The following is a 7,960-nucleotide window of genomic DNA, read 5'->3' on the forward strand; positions in this document are numbered from 1 at the left end:
CTGTGTCCTGAATGGTATTGCCTAGGTTTTCTTCTAGGGTTTTTATAGTTTCAGGTCTAAAATTTAAGTCTTTAATCCATCTTGAATTAATTTTTATATAAGGTGTAAGGAAAAGATCCAGTTTCAGGCTTCTACACATGGCTAGCCAGTTTTCCCAGCACCATTTGTTAAATAGGGAATCCTTTCCCCATTTCTTGTTTTGTCAAGTTTGTCAAAGATCAGATGGTTGTAGATGTATGATATTATTTCTGAGGGCTCTGCTCTGTTCCATTGATCTATATCTGTTTTGGTACCAGTACCATGCTGTTTTGGTTATTGTAGCCTTGTAGTATAGATTGAAGTCAGGTAGCAGGATGCCTCCAGCTTTGTTCTTTTGGTATGGATTGTCTTGGCAATGTAGGCTCTTTTTTGGTTCCATATGAACTTTAAAGTAGTATTTTCCAATTCTGTGAAGAAAATCATTGGTAGCTTGATGGGGATGGCACTGAATCCATCAATTACCTTGGGCAGTATGGCCATTTTCATGATATTGATTCTTCCTATCCATGAGCATGGAATGTTCTTCCATTTGTTTGTGTCCTCTTTTATTTCATTGAGTAGTGGTTTGTAGTTCTCCTTGAAGAGTTCCTTCACATCCCTTGTAAGTTGGATTCCTAGGTATTTTATTCTCTTTGAAGAAATTGTGAATGGGAGTTCACTCATGATTTTGCTCTCTGTTTGTCTGTTGTTGGTGTATAGGAATGCTTGTGATTTTTGCACATTGATTTTGTATCCTGAGTCTTTGTTGAAGTTGCTTATCAGATTAAGGAGATTTTTGGCTGAGATGGTGGGGTTTTCTAAATATACAATCATATCATCTGCAAACAGGGACAATTTGTCTTCCACTTTTCCTAATTGAATACCCTTTATTTCTTTCTGCTGCCCGATTGCCCTGGCCAGAACTTCCAACACTATGTTGAATAGGAGTGGTGAGAGAGGGCATCCCTGTCTTGTGCCAGTTTTCAAAGGGAATGCTTCCAGTTTTTGCCCATTCAGTATGATATTGGCTGTGGGTTTGTCATAAATAGCTCTTACTATTTTGAGATACGTTCCATCAATACTGAATTTATTGAGAGTTTTTAGCATGAAGGGCTGCTGAATTTTGTCGAAGGCCTTTTCTGCATCTATTGAGAATATCATGTAGTTTTTGTCTTTGGTTCTGTTTATATGATGGATTATGTTTATTGATTTGCATATGTTGAACCAGCCTTGCGTCCCAGGGATGAAGCCCACTTGATCATGGTGGATAAGCTTTTTGATGTGCTGCTGGATTCAGTTTGCCAGTATTTTATTGAGGATTTTTGCATCGATGTTCACCAGGGATATTGGTCTAAAATTTTCTTCATTATATCTCTGCCAGGCTTTGGTATCAGGATGATGCTGGCCTCATAAAATGAGTTAGGGAGGATTCCCTCTTTTTCTATTGATTGGAATAGTTTCAGAAGGAATGGTACCAGCTCCTCCTTGTACCTCTGGTAGAATTCGGCTGTGAATCCATCTGGTCCTGGACTTTTTTTGGTTGGTAGGCTATTAATTATTACCTCAATTTCAGAGCCTGCTATTGGTCTATTCAGGGATTCAACTTCTTCCTGGTTTAGTCTTGGAAGAGTGTAAGTGTCCAGGAAATTATCCATTTCTTCTAGGTTTTCTAGTTTATTTGCGTAGAGGTGTTTATAGTATTCTCTGATGGTAGTTTGTATTTCTGTGGGGTCAGTGGTGATATCCCCTTTGTCATTTTTTATTGCGTCTATTTGATTCTTCTCTCTTTTCTTCTTTATTAGTCTTTTTAGCAGTCTATCAATTTTGTTGATCTTTTCAAACAACCAGCTCCTGGATTTACTGATATTTTGAAGGGTCTTCTGTGTCTCTATCTTCTTCAGTTCTGCTCTCATCTTAGTTATTTTTTGCCTTCTGCTAGCTTTTGTGTTTGCTCTTGCTTCTCTAGTTCTTTTAATTGTGATGTTAGGGTGTCAATTTTTGATCTTTCCTGCTTTCTCTTGTGGGCATTTAGTGCTATAAATTTCCCTCTACACACTGCTTTAAATGTGTCCCAGAGATTCTGGTATGTTGTATCATTGTTCTCATTGGTTTCAAAGAACATCTTTATTTCTGCCTTCATTTCGTTATGTACCCAGTAGTCATTCAGGAGCAGGTTGTTCAGTTTCCATGTAGTTGAGCAGTTTTGATTGAGTTTCTTAATCCTGAGTTCTAGTTTGATTGCACTGTGGTCTTAGAGACAGTTTGTTATAATTTCTGTTCTTTTACATTTGCTGAGGGGTGCTTTACTTCCAATTATGTGGTCAATTTTGGAATAAGTGTGATGTGGTGCAGAGAAGAATGTATATTCTGTTGATTTGGGGTGGAGAGTTCTGCAGCTGTCTATTAGGTCTGCTTGATGCAGAGCTGAGTTCAACTCCTGGATATCCTTGTTCACGTTCTGTCTCATTGATCTGTCTAACGTTCACAGTGGGGGTGTTAAAGTCTCCTATGATACTGTGTGGGAGTTTAAGTCTCTTTGTAGATCTCTAAGGACTTGCTTTATGAATCTGGGTGCTCCTGTATTGGGTGCATATATATTTAGGATAGTTAGCTCTTCTTGTTGAATTGATCCCTTTACCATTATGTAACGGCCTTCTTTTTCTCTTTTGATCTTTGTTGGTTTAAAGTCTGTTTTATCAGAGACTAGGATTGCAACCACTGCTTTTTTTTTGTTTTCCATTTGCTCGGTACCTCCATTCCTTTATTTTGAGCCTATGTGTGTCTCTGCATGTGAGATGGGTCTCTTGAATACAGCACACTTATGGGTCTTGACTCTTTATCCAATTTGCCAGTCTATGTCTTTTAATTCGAGTATTTAGCCCATTTACATTGAAGGTTAATATTGTTATGTGTGAATTAGATCCTGTTATTATGATGTTAGCTGGTTATTTTGCTCGTTAATTGATGCAGTTTCTTTCTAGCATCGATGGTCTTCACAATTTGGCACGTTTTTGCAGTGACTGGTATTGGTTGTTCCTTTCCATGTTGAGTGCTTCCATCAGGAGCTCTTGTAAGGCCGGCCTGGTGGTGACCAAATCTCTCAGCATTTGCTTGTCTGTAAAGGATTTTATTTCTCCTTCTCTTATGAAGCGTAGTTTGGCTGGATATGAAATTCTGGTTGAAAATTCTTTTCTTTAAGGATGTTGAATATTGGCCCCCACTTTCCTCTGGCTTGTAGAGTTTCTGCCAAGAGATCTGCTGTTAGTCTCTTGGGCCTTCCTTTGTGGGTAACCTGACCTTTCTCTCTGGCTGCCCTTAACATTTTTTTCTTCATTTCAACTTTGGTGAATCTGACAATTATGTGTCTTGGAGTTGCTCTTCTCAAGGAGTATCTTTGTGGTGTTCTCTGTATTTCCTGAATTTGAATATTGGCCTGCCTTGCTAGGTTGGGGGAGTTCTCCTGGATAATCTCCTGAAGAGTATTTTCCAACTTGGTTCCATTCTCCCCATCACTTTCAGGTACACCAATCAGATATGGATTTAGTCTTTTCACATAGTCCCATATTTCTTGGAGGCTTTGTCCATTTCTTTTTACTCTTTTTTCTTTAAACTTCTCTTCTTGCTTCATTTCATTCATCTGATCTTCAATCAGTGGTACCCCTTCTTCCAGTTAATTGAATCGGCTACTGAAGCTTGTGCATGCATCATGTAGTTCTCGTGCCATGGTTTTCAGTTCTATCAGGTCATTTAAGGTCTTTTCTACACTGGTTATTCTAGTTAGCCATTCGTCTAATCTTTTTTCAAGGTTTTCAGCTTCTTTGAGATGGGTTTGAACATCCTCCTTTAGATCGGAGAAGTATGATCGTCTGAAGCCTTCTTCTCTCAACTTGTCAAAGTCATTCTCCATTAAGATTTGTTCCATTGATGGCAAGGAGCTGCATTCCTTTGGAGGAGAAGAGGTGCTCTGATTTGCAGAATTTTCACCTTTTCTGCTGTGTTTTCTCCCCATCTTTGTGGTTTTATCTACCTTTGGTCTTTGATGATGGTGATGTACAGATGGGGTTTTGATGTGGATATCCTTTCTGTTTGTTAGTTTTCCATCTAACAGTCAGAACCCTCAGCTGCAGGTCTGTTGGAGTTTGCTGGAGGCCCACTCCAGACTGTGTTTGCCTGTGTATCACCAGCGGAGGCTGCAGAACAGCAAATATTGCAGAACAGCAAATGTTGCTGCTTGATTGTTCCTCTGGAAGCTTCATCTCAGAGGGGCACCTGGTCATGTGAGGTGTCAGTCAGCCCCTACTGTGAGGTACCTCCCAGTTAGGCTACTGAGGGGTCAGGGACCCACTTGACGAGGCAGTCTGTCTGTTCTCAGATCTCAAACTCCTTGCTGGGAGAACCACTGCTCTCTTCAAAGCTGTCAGACAGGGACATTTAAGTCTGCAGAAGTTTCTGTTGCCTTTTGTTCAGCTATACCCTGTCCCCAGAGGTGGAGTCAACAGAGGCAGGCAGTCCCCCTTGAGCTGTGGTGGGCCCCACCCAGTTGGAGCTTCCCAGCAGCTTTGTTTACCTACTCAAGCCTCAGCAATGGCGGGCACCCCTCCCCCAGCCTCACTGCCGACTTACAGTTCGATCTCAGACTGCTGTGCTAGCAACGAGTGAGGCTGCATGGGCGTGGGACCCTCTGAGCCAGGCGCGGGATATAATGTCCTGGTGTGCCATTTGCTAAGATCATTGGAAAAGCGCAGTATTAGGGTGGAAGTGACCTGATTTTCCAGGTGCTGTCTGTCACAGCTTCCCTTGGCTAGGAAAGGGAATTCCCTGACCCCTTGCACTTTCCAAGTGAGGTGGTGCCTTGTCCTGCTTCAGCTCATGCTGCGTGGGCTGTACCCCCTGTCCTGCACCCACTGTCCAACCAGCACCAATGAGATGAACCTGGTACCTCAGCTGGAAATGCAGAAATCACCTGTCTTCTGCGTCGCTCATGCTGGGAGTTGTAGACTGGAACTGTTCCTATTCAGCCATCTTGGAACTTCTGACTCTTTATTTTTTATTTTTATTCCCATGCCTTCAAGTTCACATTTTTTGCAGTATGTAATGTGCTATCAATAGCATGAACTATAGTTTTCATGTCAGATATTGTATTTATCTTCTCTATAAGTTTTATTAGATCTTATGTTCATGCTTTTCTCTACTTTGTTGAATATTTGGAATATAATAGTAATAAAAACAATAATAGCTGTTTAATATATTTGTTTGCTAATTCTATCATCTGTGTCATTTTTTAGTTTGTTTATAGTGAGCTTTTTTGCCTCCGTGTTATACAGGTGTTGTTTTTCTCCTTTTTGCCTATTTGGTAAGTTTAGATTGGATGTTAGACATTTAAAATTTTATATTTTGGGGTGCTAAATTTTGGATTCTTTAAATAGCATTGGGATTTTTTTTTTTCTGGGTTGTAGTTAAATTGCTTAGAATTAGTTCCATCCTTTCAAGGCTTACTTTAAAGTTTTGTTGGAATGGTTCTAGAGCAGCATTTGGTTTAGGCCTAATTTTGCTTCACTATTAAAACAATACCTATATAAGGACTGTACTCAATGTACCTGTGTTAGGTTATCCCACTCTAGCTGGTAGGAATACAAACTATTCTCAGCCATATCTGAGTTTCAGGGATGGCTCTAGGTTGTTTCCTTAGCTGCATGGGAAAATCAGTACTCAGCCGAAAACTCAGATGGAGAGACTCTTTGGCAGATTCCTGGAATTCTCTCTTTGCAGCTCTCTCCTCTCTGGTAATTTCCCCTACAAATTCCACTCATATTGGCCTTCCCAAACTCTAAATTCTGTCTCCTCAACCTAGCAAGACCAATGCATTTTGTTTGGTCCCCTCTCTTTACAATACAATTTGAAAATTCTCTCCAAGCAGTAAGCTGGAACAATCACAATGCTTACTTTGTTTATTTCAGTTATCTCAGGAATCTCTTTCCTGAGTCGTCTATTGTCCAATGTCTGATGAACATTGTTTCATATATTTTTTCAGGTTTTCTAATTGTCGTTTTTGGGCTTGGGTGGGGGACTTGTCCACATACTCTATCATATTCAAAAGCAAAGCTAGGGCTGATTAAATTTAAGACACAAATTTCAATTAGGCTTTGGGTATATGAGTCTGCATTTCAGAAAAAAGATCTAAGTGGGAGACATAAATCTGTAAATATTCAGTATATTCACGGTAAATAAAGCTATGCAAGTAGATAAAATGAGAGAGACACAGAGAGAGAGAAGAAAGAGAAAGAAAGAGAGAATAAAAGAAGATAAGATATGAGATAACATCCTGATCAAAGTTATCATTTCGAGATTAAGAAGCACCCAATTCAGTAGTGGCCAGAGAAGAAGCAAGAAACTTGAAGAAAAGCATGTAGTTATAAGAACCAAGAGAAGAGAGTACGCTATACAGTGTAAAAGTGATATCTCTTGCAGAAAATTCCTACCTTCCTAATCTATCACGTTTATCTAAGTGTTTCTCTTTTGAATTCCCCAAACATCCTAGAAATGCTGCAACTATAAAAATTCATAAAAATAATCTCTGATTTTCTTCCCTGTCTTGTCTTCCTCAATAGTCTAAAAGGTCATGGGATGCATCTTCCTTATATTATTATATTATAGGCACTCAGAAAATGGTTGTGAAATAGATGACTCTTAGGGACTTCACCATCAAAACAAGGTGGCCCACCCTAGTTAGCTCTGGGCAACCTGCCTGCTTCAGACTTCGGTCTCCTTTTAATTCCTACCATGGCTTCTCAATTTGTATAAATAGGCTTCTATCTGGTTAAGGAGTTGCATTACATCGCTACACTCTACTGGGGCGCTTCCTTAAATTTTGGCCCATTTAGATAGGGGATGGTAATTAGCTTAATTTTTGCCTAATTGAACTTGGTTTGTTATCCCAGCTATTAACTGAGATCCTTTTGGTTGAATCCACCTGCTTCCCAGGTGTTACCTCCTACCTACTTTGAACACCTCCGTATATATTAGCTCTGCCCCAGAGACTCCTGACCCCTTTGAACCTGGTGATACCCATGAACTCCATTTCAGAATGACTTTACATGATAAAAAGAAACACATAAGATCACAAAATAACTAATTATATTAAAACAAGCTATTGACCAGGTGCAGGGGCTCACACCTGTAATCCCAGCACTTTGGGAAGTTGAGGCAGGTAGATCACGAGGTCAGGAGTTTGAGACCAGCCTGGCCAATAGTGAAACCCCGTCTCTACTAAAAATACAAAAAGTAGCCAGGCATGGTGGCACACATCTGTAGTACCAGCTACTCGGGAGGCTGCGGTGGGAAAATCGCTTGAACCAGGAAGGCAGAGGTTGCAGTTAGCCAATATCGAGTGATTACACTCCAACCTGGGTGACAGAGCGAGACTCTGTCTCCAAAAAAGAAAAAAGAAAAAAAAAAAACCCAATGTATCAAAATATTAAGGGAGCAAATTTTTGAAGCAACTATATGCTTCCTTATTAATACATTTAACAAGATCCAGCAATGGTTTCATAACTATAAAAATTTTGGAGTAGTTATGAATGTAACTACTATATTTAGATATCTGCAACAACCTTGATGTAATATGAAAAGATATGTGATTTCTATTGGTGACAAATTGGTGATTCAGATTGCTATAAACTTAAAGATACCAAGATGAAGACCCTTGTATATACTCTATGGTCATTAAAAAGAAGAAAAAACATTTATGTGTTTTGAAATGTGAAGCTAATTAGGGTGTATTATTAAGCAAAAAAGAAAAGTAAGGCTGGGCTTTCGCCTGTAATCTCAGTGCTTTGGGAGGCTGAGGTGGGAGGATCTCTTGAGGCCAGGTGTTAGAGACCAGCCTGGGCAGTGTAGGTGAGATTGTTGTCTCTGCAAAAATCTTAAAAATTAGTTGGGTGTG

The sequence above is a fragment of the Macaca thibetana genome, chromosome 1 (genome assembly GCF_024542745.1).
Source record: "Macaca thibetana thibetana isolate TM-01 chromosome 1, ASM2454274v1, whole genome shotgun sequence".
Taxonomy (NCBI): domain Eukaryota; kingdom Metazoa; phylum Chordata; class Mammalia; order Primates; family Cercopithecidae; genus Macaca; species Macaca thibetana.